This window comes from Megascapheus bottae, unplaced genomic scaffold, assembly GCF_031878675.1.
Source record: "Megascapheus bottae isolate mThoBot1 unplaced genomic scaffold, mThoBot2.hap1 HAP1_SCAFFOLD_40, whole genome shotgun sequence".
Classification (NCBI taxonomy): Eukaryota; Metazoa; Chordata; class Mammalia; order Rodentia; family Geomyidae; genus Megascapheus; species Megascapheus bottae.
The window spans coordinates 363,424-379,426 of NW_028327715.1; the positions used below are offsets into that span (position 1 = coordinate 363,424).

Below are 16,003 nucleotides of genomic sequence, written 5' to 3' on the forward strand. Positions count from 1 at the left end.
CAACTATGTCCCGATAAATGTTAGCTGAGTAATAATCTAACTAAAATACAAAGCCCTGAGTTCAAATCTCAGTATAGCCAAAGGGGAAAATGGGGGAGAATGAAGAAAGTGAAAAGCATTTATAAAATAAAAATAAAGCATGTAGGCATGTTGAGTCTGCATTCTTGAACTGCACTGGTTTCCCATGGTGAATTCAAGGGAGTTGACATTCTCTGATTTACAAACTTTACCACACTTAACATTATACATCAAATCTCCTTACCTCATCTACATTATCTGTAGGGTCTTTGATTCACAGAACCTTTCTTTATATTACTAACCATTTATGTCTTTTTCTAAAATAATATTTAACTGGTTTCTTTAGGGGTTGGTTCAACAGAATCAAACTATATTATAGTAATTTATGAAACAGGTAGATACAAAAGTGGAGAAGAGCAAGCATTTCAAACAGACAGCTCTGAGAAAAAACACAGGTTGACCCTGACCCACTTTAACATTCTGTGATGTCTCAGTCCATTTATTTCTATTACAAGAGCCATACCTGAAATAAAAATGCTTAGATTAAATAAAATCCTATTAACAAATTATTCTTTTAAAGCTATACAGCCTCTTGGCAGGCGATAGCCAGACAAATCAAAAGCAAACAGGCAACATTAAAGATAAGGTCCTTTTTACACCAAGTGGAGTTAGAACATTTCAGGATGCTCATGTAAATTCCAGTAATACATTCATGTTCACATAGGTTCCCTGAAGATGTAATGCTTTGTTGGTCAAGTTCCACTGTTCTAAATTACAGCATTACAGCATGCAAGTACTTAAAATCTGTAAGCAGAAATTATAGCACATCTTCCTCACATTTCTCAAGCCATTCTAGCAGGAGTTTCTTTGGTAGAAATTAATATTACAATATATATTTGGAAAAAGAATCATGTCTCTGCAACATATTATCACATAACTCAGAAAATAAAACCTATCTCACTTGTTCCCAGTCCTCTGTCCTTCTGCAAAATACGGCTGTTATCTTCTTTAATAAATGGAAACAATATTTTAAAAAAGTAATCTGTAAAATGTTACATAAAAACACATTAAAAGGACACATAAAAGTCAACATCCAACAAGTCCATACTCTCAAATGCAATTTCTTAGAAAGCACTTACTACACCCTCCATATCCCTCTTCCCTCCCCAGGGAGAAGATAATAGACTTATTGGTCACTGGTAGGGGCTGCCACTAAGTTGGTGAAACAAAGACTTTCTCTCTTTCGAGATGTATTGGAATGATGGGTTGATTAGGTCATGGCCTCTTCAGTACTATGCATCTAAATGAGAATTAATATTTGCAGATTTTGTTGAGTTTGGTAAAATTGAAACTCTGTATTCAACCTTTCTACTGGTCCTTTTTTTAGTCCGGGTTAAAATGAGAATGCAAGACTTTCCACAACTCCATAATTAGGTCATTGGTATGTGCCTTCTCCATTCCTTCTATTCAGAATCATTATGTTGTTAGCATTGTGTAGGATGAGAAAATAACTTTCTTCAGAATTGCTTTTGGTTTCTTTTTTCTTCTAACAAGGCAGCTACTAAAATCCAGTAAAAATGGAAACTAGGACCAAGTTGTTAGAAACTCAGTAGAATAATTTAGTGATGGGATTACTAACACTTCATTTTGCTGGACTAGTCTAGAGAATTGTATTTTTTCAGCTTTTATCAGTTTCAAGAAGAAACATTAGATAAGAATCTCTATGACATGTAATTACTTCCTTCTTTCACTTAGAAAGCTCTCTAAACATAATATTATCTGTTGAATCCCCTTAATTAATGATTTAGGGCTCATCTTTGTGAGCATCCATTACTGCACAATGTGGCTATATAGTTCTATGCCCACATTATTTTTCTCTTGTTTTGCAATGTCAGCTGTCATTTCTGCTGTCACTGTGTCTCTACGCTTTACTTCTTTACTGTTTCTAATCTGTTGTGGTCTAGGAAACTAGATAACCAAGTCAATTAGAATGCCATGCTAATGGAATCAGTAAGGTTCAGAGTGGGAGCTGATAATTTAAACACCTGACTTATATGTGGAGTGTTTTTTTTTTAATTTTGAAAGTTATTTGGGATAAGTAGAACCTATTTTTGTAGAAAAATAAATAAATAAATAAATAAACCAACTCTGGAATTAAGACAGTGGAAATGGCTATTTGAATGGGTCAAACATATCAGTATTTAGTATTAAAATATTTCTCTACAGAAGTCTCAGTTTTAAAAAGATAAGCAAAACCAGGTTTGAGGTAGCTCACGCCTGTAATCGTAGCTATTCAGGTGGCTGAGATCTGAGGATCAAAGTTCAAAGCCAGCCTGGGCACAAAAGAATCTGAGACTCTTATCTCCAATTAACCTCTAGAAAATGGGGGTGAGTGGTGCTTGGCTCAAGGGTTGGGTGGTGGCCTTGAGCTGAAGAGCCAGAATTATTTGGCTTACCCTTTTAGAATTTTTTTTAATTTTTGTTTATTTTTGTGGGTTTTTGTTTTTACTGTGTTGATTTTTACTACTATATGGTCACTTTCATTTTGAAGATCCTAGGTAGGAAAGAAGGAAACACTTTACATTTCTATGGTCTTGAAAAGTGCCTAGAGGAGAGTCTAAAGTAGAAAAATGAGTTATATGCAAGACTTTTATCTATAAAACAATTATTTTGAAAGAAGGGAATAAAAGGATAGCAATTAAAAAATCTAAACCCTTTTATCAACTCATATTCCAAAGAACAAACTGCAAACAGAATGCTGTGAGGTGAACATGTCACTTTTACATCAAGATTTAGGTCATATCTAAGTTTCTAACTTGCACAATTAGCTTTCTTGCACAATTAGCAAGTATCTGTACCTAGCCTGAAATGCAAAGCATAATGTAAAGCATGAGCATTATAAAATGGAACATTCCAAAATATAAAAGTATTCATAGAAGTGTCTATGGTATGAGTGATATAGCCATAAAACATATGTCAGTTGGTACTTTTTATGTATTGAGCTTAAAAAAATACCCAGGGATAACACAACAGAATGATTTCCCAATGTATTTTATTATCAGGCCACCAAAGCCTTGGACCAAAGATGATGTAAGTTAGGAAAAGGGAAATATTTTTTACATCTCTGGACTTCTTTCTTTGCTTAGAAATATCATGAGCAATTATCTTCATAGTGTCATACTGAGTAGGCTGGGATGGGACTACAATGTATATCAAATAACTACCACTGATACCAAATACTCATGGCTCATTCCTGTAATCTTAGCTACTATGGAAGCTGATTTTAAGGATCATTATTTGAAGCCAACCAGGGCAGAGAAAGCCAAGAGATTCCTATCACCAATTAATGAGCAAAAAGCCAGAAGCCAAAGTATAGCAGAAGGTTGCCAGCCTCAAGGGAAAAAGCCAAGTGAGAGTGCAGGGCTTTGAATTCAGACTTCCATACTAGCATGTGCACATTCACACAGAACTGGCATTTAAAAAAAATGTATTTATGTATAAATAAGGCATGTACATACACTGAAGCACTCATAGCTCTAGTATCATCTTATAGCACAAACTAGATCTGAATACGCATTTGAAAACTGTATTTCAGACGGGAGTATGAAGTCTTAAAATTCAGTACATATCCTACAAGTTAATGAAATGGAGGGACAGGGTAGCCTTGGGAGAGATAGGAAGAATGATAAAAGGGGTGGAGTTGGTTCAAAGCCATTGTATCCATAAACTGCTTCGTAGAATGACAACTTCTTTGCAAAGCCACTTAAACATAATAAAAATAAGATTCGGAAAAGAAAATCATAATTTGTTATTTAAATGGACAGTACTGGTATGGTTGCTTGATTCTGTAATCTTGGCTAATAGGGAGGCTGGGTCACAAGGATTACAAATTTGAGGCTAAGCTAAGCAACTTAATTGGACTTTGTCTCAAAAAGCAAGTACAAAAATAGTTGTGAATATGAACTCCACAACATTTGCCTGGAATGCAGGAGGAGATCCTAACTTTAATTCTAATTACTAAAGAAAAAGAACGTTACAGATCAAACTTAAAATGTTAATATTTTCACTGGTGATTTCATGTATGAACATGAATATTAACCACCTTGTTCTCCATTCTTTGCCCTCTGATCACACAGACCACTTACCTATGGTGATTCCAAAGACCCATCTGAAATATCTGTTCTCTTATTGGACACAACAGATTATGTGATGGATTAAGCTGGGTTGGAAAATTTACAATACCATCTCAATAACTTCACGGTTCTGCGAAGACACTTTTCTAAAGGCATTTTCTTTTAATACTTCAAAAGTCAATAACTACATTTCAGATGGAGGCAGGAAAGGAATCTCTAATAGCGGTGCTATCTTTGTAGGTAGATATATAGAGAGAGATTTATAAATGCAAAGATGAAAGGGAAGCCCGGCCTTGCTTAATTCACACCCTCAGTAATCTTTAGGTGTAAAGATTTTCAACTCAAGAGTAAATAAAGAAAGGAGTGAAATGTTGGATTTGAGGAAGAGGGGCTCAGGAGCACAGAACTAGTTTCAATACTCTGATGCCATGTAAATGGAAATGCTTTTTCTCAAAATCAGATTTATAGGCTCACCCACCATGACAGGTTCACAGTGACCTGTTATCCCATAAAATATTTTGTTAGCCATCCAAATACACAGGAGCTTTTTTTAAAAAAAAATTAGGTTTGAAGAAAATGAAAGATTGTTGAAGCCTTCATTTTAGTTCTTTAGTAAGGTCTAAAAAGGGCTGGGAGTTTTGGCCTAGTGCTAGAATGATTGCCTAGCCTGCACCAAAACCTCGGTTTAATTCCTCAATACCACATATACAGAAAAAGCCAGAAAGTGGTAGAGCATTAGTATTGAGAGAGCCCAAGGACAGCACTCAGGCCCTGAGTTCGAGTCCCGGGACTGGCAAAAAGAAAGTATAAATAATAAGGTCTAAATATAAGCCACCCCCCCAACCTTCTATGTACAGAGCAATATAAAGGAATAAAGCAGTGTTATTCCAAGATGGCACTGTGAAAATGTGTGATACTTCTTTTCTCTCTTTTTTCATGATCAGGATTGCATCAGTCAGTTCATTGGTTCTCTTTACGACACTGGTCTTCATAGCATATCACCAGCCTGTTATAGTTATAATCAGCCTTAATAAGAACCCAGGAACAAACTGAGGACTACTTTCAAGGCACATCCTTGAAGGTCTTTCCTATTTGAAAATAGATGAATTTTCTTGCGCATCAACTGAAGCATTCTATTGGGAGGTTACCCAAACTCATCTATAAAGCTTTCAATTTTTATCTCATACTCATTTGGGAAGGCTTTAGAAACTAACAAGAAAGAAAACTAGCAAATCCTTACTGGAAATCCTAATCCTTACTAATTTCCTTTACTTTTACTAGAACATAAATAAGCCGAACTTAGAAAAATTTGCTTTTTGGTTATCTTATATCTGAATGATCTTTATTAGGAAAGGCAAGATCTCTTTCATAAATGGAACAAAATACAGTTGGGATCATTCAAAATTGCATTAGTAAATCATGTTTTGAAAGTCAGTCTCATCCTCATCTTCTGATTGTTCTATTTTATTGTTAATCTGTGATATACACCACGCTAGGAGTTGTATATGTTCACAGCAATATAATGCACTGTTTTTAACTTGTTCTGGATTTATCTTTTCAAGGTCAAAGCATTCCAATCTGCCTAAGAAACTACTTGGTGGAGATCATTTTTTCATAAATTCCATATCTTCTTAATTCCCATGCATGTTTAAAATTCTAATCAGAATGTGAAAAGCCACATTTAAAAGCGATAAAATGGAGAGAAGCAAAAGCTTTCATCTGCCACTATGTCGTTCCTATTTATTTTATAACACATTAACAAAAAGCCTATTTTCCCCATCTCATCAAATGTGTCAGCAATAATGACCTGATATTAAGCATTAAGGGGAGGGTTTTTTTGTTTGTTTGTTTCCTTTTCTCTGTTCCTTCTATATTCTTTGGGTACTGTGAGTTACTCTACTGGGGCAGTACTTAGACAAATACTCTCATCCCTTCTCATCAGTCAGCTCTTTCATGTTAGTACAACTTGAAAGTACCATGATCAATCATTGTTTCTTCAGCTGCCAGCCAAAATGTTCATTTTGTGAATACTGAACCAGCATTCCAATCAAGGACAATAGAAAAGTCTCATAGTTAATTTTAAATGCTCGATCTGGAAGAGATAAAACTCTGTAAAGGGGTTTCATAAGTGGGAAATGTTAAGTCATCTGTGCCTCTGCTACTAGTATTGAAACATTGAAATGGAAAATAACAAACAAGGTAAGGGAAATAAACATTAGCTTGCTGCATGTCCTGAAAGCAATAGCTCCCACAGACTATGTTGTAGGCTATGTGAACGGCTTCTTTCATCACAGGAAAATGCACATTTAAAAGGCAATCCAGCTGGGCACTGGTGGTTCATGCCTGTAATGCTAGTTATTTGCTAATTATTCAGGAGTCTGACATCTGAGGATTGCAGTTGAAGTCTACCCAAGCAGGAAAGTCCAGGAGACTCCTATCACCAATTAACCACCAAAAATTCAAAAATGGAGCTGTGGTTCAAGCGGTAGAGCACAAGCCTTGAGCAATAAGCCCCTGGGACAGCACCTAATCCATGAGTTCAGGACCAGCACAAAAACAAAAACAAACATTAAAACAACAAAAATCCATCCAAAAGAGTAAAAACATCTGAATAAGGAATAGATAAAGCCCCAAGGAATAAAGTTAAAGTAAGAAAACACTGAATGAGGATATGGTAAAGAGCAAATACCTGGTAATAAAAAAAAATCTACCTAAACTAATTCTACCTAACCAATTACATAGGAGGTATCAAGATTAGAGCTGGCAAAATATAGCCATATCTGGCATTGAGAGTTGGGTATTAACTAGCCTGTTTTGGCTGCCTCCTTGCTTCTTCTAGGTTCTCTTCAGGATACAATCATGTCCCTTCTGCTCATTGTGGGGGGACTGTTGCATTTCTTCCTATCTACACTTGGTACAAAGGGCAAAATAAATCAGCAAATAAGCAAACACATGACTACAAACAGAACATCATAATGGTTTGTGCTCCAGAAATACATGCTGAGTAAATGAACTGTGATATTTCTACAACTTAAAAAAATAGTTCTACTACCATTAACTACCAAAGGAAAATATGGAAAAGGAAAAGGACAGTAAGTAGGATCAAATTTTTGCATTATTAACTCAACTTGATATAGTTTGCTTATTTCTAAAAGTGCAGATATAATAGTAACTTAAAAGTGTATTTCATGGGCCGGGAGTTTGGCCTAGTGGTTAAAGTGCTTGCCTAGCATGAGCAAAGACCTGGGTTTGATTCCTTGGTACCACATACATACAAAAAAGCTGGAAGTGATGCTGAGGCTCAAGTGGTAGAGCTCTAGCCTTGAGAAAGGCCAAGGACAGTGCTCAGGCCCTGAGCTCAAGCCCAGGACTGGCAAAAAAAAGTGTATTTTATGGCATTGCATTTTAGACTTTGAGGAATAAAAATAAAAGTGTGTATTGAGTAAAGATTTTATAGTACTTTTAAGTAGGAGACATCAGGTATAAACATATAAATGGCTACATAAATACAATGACACTCCTAATATTCATATAGTTGACTAAGAAAAACAAAAGATACTAGGAATTTGAAAGGGGACTGGATTTCCTAACTTTGTCTCCTACATTTACATGTTGTGTCAGCTAGGTTAGTTATTTTACTTCTTTGAGTCGTTTTTCTCTTTCATTGGAAAAGTTAATATACAATTGGAACTAACTGGGTGAACCTCTACATTAACTGCCACAGATAAGACATTTGATATAAACAACAAAAATTCTTGAAATTATTTGTTTTTGTGGTCTTTCACAATCTTCTCAGTTTGTTTACTGAAGTAATTCATTCTAAGTCTTAGAGCAGTCTGGTTAAAACAGAAAAGTCAGGATGGTTAATTTTTCTCTAATCTTTAGAATTTAGAGTCAGAATCTATGAAGTTTCATTTTATGTGGTTAAGTTCAAGCTGAGAAAAAGCCCACCAAACCAATTTCATCAAAGAAACAGCAGATTTGATTAGAAGAAAATGTAGGTTACATGCTTTGTCTTACTGACTTTGTGGTTGAATGAAAGAATTCCTTATCCTCAATCTTCATCTATAATCCTAGAAATTTTCCACAGAACAGAAACAATCATCAAAGGGCAAATAAGAACTTGTATTTCTCCATTTAGTAATTCAATCTTTAAAAATTAATTGCTGTATATTTCCCTATTAGGAAATTTAAATCCTGGGGACTGCTCCTAACTGATTGTACTAAAATAGAATTCCCTTTTCCCATACTCATGTCAGCTTCATGCAAATGGATCTGAGAGTGCCTTTAGAATAAAACCAGCTGGAGTCTCTGCACTTATTTATGAGTCCAGTTTTCTAGGCTTAATTTTGATTTATAACTATTGAAATTACACCAGGCATTTTCACTGCTTCAAAAAGTGGCTCTGATTTTACCATTGTATGAGAGAGACTGGAATTATTTACCAACATATTGAGTTAGGAACATTTCCTCTCGGTACAGGCAAAATCTATAATGTGCCTAATAATTTATTATTTTTAGTGTGTGTGTGTGTGTGTGTGTGTGTGCAAATACTAGGTCTTGAACTTAGCCTGGATGCTTTCTCTTAGCTTTTTTATTCAAGGCTACCACGTAGACCCCAGTTCTGCTTTTTACCTTTGGGTTGTTAGTTTCAGATGAGTTTTATAGACTTTTATGCCTGGGCTGGCTATGAACCATGATCCTTAGAACTCAGCCCCCAATGGAGCAAAGATTACAATTATGAATCACCAGTGTCTAACTTAGAATATATCTTTATGTCCATGTTGTACTTGAATTTCTAAGTATGTGATTGTGTTATCTCCAATAGCTGTGAGTATTAGATTTTTCAAATCCATCTAGAAGGAATCAAATTACTTATTTTCCACCTTTACTAAGTGACTTCAAGGTTATAGCTATTAAGGGTTTCAGATAAACATTTGACATGCCATCTGGTGGCAGTGCGCAAAGGATATACACAAATATCCTTGCTTTATATTCATGCTGTCTTCACTACAGTTAATCCTCACCCAGTGACATCCTTTTAAGGAGAGCAACAAGTCTTTTGCTTGTAGCCAAAGTCAGTAATCTATTTACCAGATACCAAATTCACAGGAGATTAGTTAAAGATGTTTTCTTTTGGGAAAGGAAGTGGGACATACATAGACCAATTGCTTGCATTTTTTCTCCTAGCAATAACTATAATTACTTAATTAATGGTAAATTGTAATTAATAAAAAGTAAAAGTTATAGGGGACCAAGACATGTATCAGTGTATGGGAATTAATGCACCATCTATCTGGCAAATATCATGTAACCCTTCTATTAATTACAATAAAAAATATATGAAAAAAGTAAAAGTTGTACAAAAAGTGAAAGTCAACTTTGACTAATAAAATATTCTAAATATGATAGTTTTCAAGAGTTCTGAGACATTGTAAATATTAGTCAACACTGTGGAGCTTTTATACCATCTGCTCCCTAAGAGTATACTGGTCCCCTTGGATCCTAATATAGCTGCCCTTATGCAGCTCTTGAAATGTCTTTTTATTTTGCCAGTCCTTTTACTCAGGGCCTAAGCACTGTCCTTGGGCTTTCTCAAGGCTAGAGCTTTACCACTTGAACCACAGCACTACTTCCGGCTTTTTCTATATCATGCTGGCTTCATGCATGCTAGGCAAGCACTCTACCAAAAGGCCAAATTCCAGGCCCTTGAAATCTCTATTTTGTGCAGACTATTTTTTTTTGGTTGGTCATGGGCATAAACTCTCGGCCTAGGTTCTGTCCCTGAGCTCTTCAGCTCAAGGCTAGCACTCTACTACTTGAGTCCTGGGTTCCTATGAATATAACTTTTTGTGATGAAAGTCACTTGAAGATGTAGTTAATATTATGGATGTGAAAATAAGAAGAGGATCCCACTCTAGTGGGATCCACCTAATGGCACAAAACAGAGAAATGTTTGTGGAGTTCAGAGAGATTCAGAAGGCTATGGAATCAGAGAGATGTAAAGTATAAGAGGATGTTGACTTGTTCATGAGGGCAGGTATGAGAAAGGACATGAAAAGAAAGGAGGGAAAGTAATATGCAGCTACTGATGATTGCCAACAAGAGTGTAGACCTCAAGGTTTAAGTAGACCTTAGGGCCTGAAAGGAATTAAATTTAATCATAAGCTGAATGACGACACAAACTAATATCCACTCCTCATCTCCAGGATGGAACAGCTTTGCCACCATCTTGGTACCAAGAAAGGACCCACCTTAGACACACTGTACCCAGACTTCTGAGAGTGCGGTAATATATTGGTATTGCTTTAAGATATGTTTGTGGACATTTTTATATAAAAAAGCAGGAAAGTAATACATGGTATGTCCTGTCCATAGTATATTATATTCTTGTTTTCCTTATATCAAAGAAAAACAGCCTGTGCTCTAAACTCTACATGGCATTCTTCCAGTCATTTTTTTCTGCTTTCTTTGGTATACCAGTTACACAGATAGTAGGTACATTCTGTGATTAACAAATACAGGCAGTACTTATCATTTAAAAGAATCATTGTTTCCTCACATTTTCTAAAGTATCCTTGAGTATGTCTTTACAATGACTTCTTCATGCTTAAACATTTTGGTTTGGTAAAGTTAGAAGTAGATCCAAAGGAATGACCAAACCTGAAGGCATTTAAGCCATTAATAGCATCAAATGACATTGCTCCTCCTATGCAGCTTTTTGGGAATGTAACAAGCTCTGATATTCCGGTGAGCCTCATGTAATTTAGTTGTCAAAGAGATGAAGCACAACCCTTTTATTTAATTTATATAAAATCAGTATCGACTTGACTGTGTCCTTTGCCAGGCCAATGGCAATTTTTCCCGGACAAGATAGTTGGTAAATGGTGGAGCCAAACAAAGAATAAAAGAAGACTTCAGGGGAGATAAAAGGTAAGATCAAAGGTTCCCTGGGACTCCTAAGTTTAAGCCATCTTTTACCTGCTATTAAGCTCAAAGTTTCTGTGACCTTGCTATACGAATAATAACAGCACCAACTTGAAAAGTCCTTGGAATCCTCCTATTGCAGATACCATTAACTAAGGGCTAGCAGAAAACAGATTTTATTCTCCCTGTATGTCAATTTGTTGGGTAGATCTTGGAATTAAAAAGCAAAGATTGACAAAATGTATTGATCTTTCAGTCTCTTTAGAGAAAAAATATTCAAGAATAAATTTGTATTTTGATGCTTAAACTAAAAGGTACCTGAAGAGCAAGACTCAAGCTAAAAATCATCTCTCAAATTGTCCAAACCTACCCCTTCCAGTATATTACAGAGAAGAATAAAACCTGGTCCTAACTAAAGATGGCTATTTAAAGCCCAAATCTCACTAAATTAGTGCTAAATAAGCACTTCTTCCTATAGGTAAACTGTCTCAAAGTTATTCATCATAACTGGTATTGCAAAAGAATTTTTTTGGAATAAGGGGCATTTCTAACATCTATAAGGTTTTCTTTCGTATGAAAATACACAGAGAAAAGTTTTTCTCTCATCATTTTTTTTATCAGTCCAGGTTTCTTTTTTTCCTTGCCTTACTACCATCCTTTATAATATATATATTTATATATATATTACATATATGCATATATACATATATTCATATATATTATAGTTATTACTATTACTTTCCAGATCTTCAAACACATAAAATTATCTCCAAATGTATTATTGTCATCTTTTTCCAAAGGGAAAGGAAGGCAACAGTAGCTCACACCTCTAATCCTAGTTCAGGAGGCTAAGATCTGAGGATCATAGTTCAAAGCCAGCCCAGGCTTGAAAGCCCACGAGATTTTTTTTTCTTTTTTTTGCAAGTCCTGGGCTTGGGCTCAGGGCCTGAGCACTGTCCCTCGATTTTCTCAAGGCTAGGGCTCTATCGCTTGAGCCACAGCACCACTTCTGGCTTTTTTTTTTGCTACATATGTGGTACTGAGGAAGCAAACCCGGGTCTTCATGCATGCTAGACAAGCACTCTACCACAAGGCCAAACTCCCGGCCCCAGATATTTTAATTGTGTGTGTGGGTTTTTTTTGTTTTGTTTTTGCCAGTCCTGGGCTTATGCTCAGGGCCTGAGCACTGTCCTTGGATTTTTCTCAAGGCTAGAGCTCTACCACTTGAGCCTCAGCACCACTTCTGGCTTTTTCTAAGTATGTGGTACTAAGGAATCAAACCTGGGTCTTTGTGCAAGCTAGGCAAGCACTCTACCACTAGGCAAAACTACCACTAGGCCCCCCATGAGATTCTTATTTCCAATTAACCACCAGATAATTGGAAGTGGTGCTGTGGCTCAAGGGTTCGAGTTTTAGCCTTGAGGTGAAGATTTCAGGGACAGCACCCAGGCCTAGAATTCAAGCACCACAACTGACACAAGAAAAAAAAAGTAAGGATGGCAGTTGTTAGGACAATTGCAGAGATTAGGATTCTTAGGTTCAAAAAAATTAAAGAAACTTTCTTCGGTGCCTCTTCAATGATTGAATGCCTCCAGTAAGTCATTAAACCCTGAAGGGAGGAGAACACGATTTTTGCTCCCTACCTACCTACCTACCTACCTACCTAATTCTGCTTGATATTACAGTTATACATCTTCCACTTAGAATTTGCATACTGACTGCTCAATCATTTCTACAGAATCTCTCAAAGGATCTCAAGACTTGGTCATGTTTGGATTGTGATATATCTGACAAATAGTTAACATAAAACAAATAATTGCTAATAATGTCTTCAACTGTATAACCAGTGATGGAAAATGATAACTACATTTCCAGAATTCTTTAATCTAGTTTTAAAAAGCCTACACCACAGAAAAAGAAAGCCTAATATTATCTTGAAAAAAAGCACCACCTGGTTTCATGACTTTTAGAAAAGGACACATTCTTAGAAACTTACCAAGTCAATGGTGCTGTGGCCCAAGTGGTAGAGCACTAGCTTTGAGCTGAATTACTCAGGGACAGTGCCCAGGCCACGAGTTCAAGCCCTACGACTGGCAAAACAGAAAAAGAAAAAAAAAACAAAAACAAAAGAAAACTCACCATGTCCACTACCATTTTGCACAAGCACTAAAATATGAGGAAAGCCACTAGGTCAGTGCTTCTCAAACATACTGTGCATGGAACTTATTTTTCTATTAACATGAAGCCATCCTAGAAGTCACCTTTGTGAATCATTCTACAGTTAAAACTGTCACCAAATATATTTGTCACGAAGGGTACTTCACACTTAAAAGTATTTTTTTTCAATTGTATCCTGTATGGCTTATAGCACAGACAACAAGAAACATCTGAGAAAACTACAAGCATAGCCAATTCACAAGCTCCACAGAATTATATAGTATAACAGACATGGTTATTTTTCTCTGTGTAATCTATACACATATAGACTTACTGAATTTATGATGATTTAACCTCTATTTTTTCAGACTAATGAATTTTAACCAGTATTTCATACATTTTTCCACAAAACATCCCTTAGGATGAAATCATGCATTCATGTATTGATATTTTACCTATTTATCCACAGATAAATTCACCAGAATATACCATAACCAATATGTTTTACTTGGTGAATAGGACTGTCTTTATGCAACGTACCATATAAAAGTAATATTTATTTATTATCCAAGTTATAATTATTTCCTAAATTTTGAAAATTGTCATTAATTTCTTCTCCAGAATTCCCTATTTTTTTTGTCTAATGCCTCTATCAAACCAAGTTAATTCCCTCCACTCCCCAGTTGTAAAAAGGTATAGTAAAGAGATGCCTAAATCTACACTAAAATGAGAAAAAAAATTAAAAGAAGAAAACAAAGACCAACAGTCTCAATCAATATTCTCAAATATTGTGTTAAATCTCTTTATTACAGTTCAGATTGCTCATTTCATTTATTTGTACATAAGGTAGATTTTGCAGCACAGCAAACTAATAATAAGAGATAAATCTTCACAAGGACAGTTTTATGAACAGTGGCTCTTCCATGTAGATGATGAAAGAAAAGCACACAAAACTCCGAAGAGTGAGGATAGACTAGGGGGACAAGAGGAAGACTCAAGTGTACCTGTCAAGAAATTAATCATGTTTTACGCTGCAGGTGAGGATTTTCTCCAGATGGCTACAGTCGTGCATTAGGTTGATTGACTTCTGGACCACAAAGTCTGAAATATCCAGATGGCAGCTCAAGGAATGGGAAAATTGTGGTGCAATAATCAATTTCCAGAAAGGAGGAAAAATAAAGGTAATTTCAAATTGTGTCATACAATTTTGTGAAAGCCTTCTCATAGGGATTGGTTTCATTTGAAAATGAAAATGATTTGTGTTGTTACTAAAATGATAACTTATGAGGAACATTTATTCATCACATATGTGTCTATCAAACACAAACCTCCTGTGAAATGATGATTCCTAGCATAATTCTATTATAACTCATAGGTAAATAATTTCTAATGTGCAATAAAATGGTATTTTGATAAAGATATCCAGGTTGTGGAACTTGACCTCTGGACCTGGGTGTTGTCCATGAGCTCTTCAGCCTACCATCTATCAACCTACCATTGAGCCAAGCCCCATTTCATACTTTTCTAGAGGGTAATTGGAGCTAAGAGTCTCAGATCCTTTTGTGCCCAGGCTGGCTTTGAACCTTGATCCTCAGACTCCTGAGAAGCTAGTATTACAGGTGTGAGCCCACAGGTCCAGCTCAATAGAAAATTTAAAAGTCACATTTTGTTTTTTCAAGCCTGCTTGATTTACAGTGTTAATAACATAAACTTCTAGTGTGTGTGCATGTGTGTGTGTGTGTGTGCGTGTGTGTGTGTGTGTGTGTGTGTGTGTGTGTGTGTGTGTGTGTAAGTGAGGGATGTTCCTTGACTTTGATCTCAGGACATGGGTCTGTCCCTGTGCTTTTTTTTTTTGCTCAAGGATAGATCAAGAAGCTTGAGCCACAGCTCTACTCCCAAATCTAATTTCTTATTTAATTCATCCTATTCTTTCTGCCTCTGCTTCCACCTCTTCCAACTTTCTTCTTCTTCCTCTCCTCCTCCTCCTCTTTCTCTTCTTTCCATCTCTTCTTTTGTTTTTTTAAAGAGTCTCTTTCTGTTATTCAGAATGGCTTCCAGTTGATTCCTGGGCTTAAAAGAACCTCCTGTCTTAATCAACTGGATATCTGGGATTCAGGTATGTGCCATCATGCCTGACAGGTGTTCCTTTAAGCTCTATTTTATTCATAGAAATTAGTGAATAAATCCAATCCTTTCAGTGGATTGCATTGAACCAGACAGATAGTATCAACAGTAATAATAAATTAATCAGGTGATTGAGTAGTTTATGGTAAGGATGGTATGTGAGGTTTTACACTGGGACTGGTCTTAATTAACAGTATATTCTTGAAACTGTCCTAAAAATTGAATAAATTGGAGATTTCCCACTTGGTAAACAAACTCTTTTGAAAACATTACTCAAGATGAACATTTATTTTAAAAGCAATGTTCACAAACAATAAACATACACACACACATATATATATATTCATTGTAGCATATATTCAATATACTAAATATATAATCTATTTTGGTGTCCCATTATTTAAACATACTTAGTCAAATGTCTAAGTTTCCTATGAAGTCTGTAATATTCCTATAAGTGAGAATGCTATAATGTTTGAATATTTAAAATATCAATGTGATAGCAGATGAAAAAGACATAATGGAATTTAGCTTTTTTTCTTTAAATAAGAAGCAAAGGACCATCAGAAATAATTGTTAGATCAGATTCCACCTATTTTTCTTCATTCGTTAATGTATAGTCATTTTTTTCTTTCTTGATAAAC

General features: G+C 35.6%; 1 long non-coding RNA gene across 1 annotated transcript; it reads left to right on the forward strand.

Moving 5' to 3' along the window:
• The first annotated feature begins 6,876 nt into the window (after positions 1-6,876).
• On the forward strand, positions 6,877-11,150 carry LOC150039271 (uncharacterized). Its single transcript, XR_016534385.1, has 3 exons — positions 6,877-7,243; positions 10,361-10,440; positions 10,999-11,150. It is a non-coding gene; the product is annotated as an uncharacterized LOC150039271 (long non-coding RNA).
• The last annotated feature ends 4,853 nt before the right edge of the window (positions 11,151-16,003 follow it).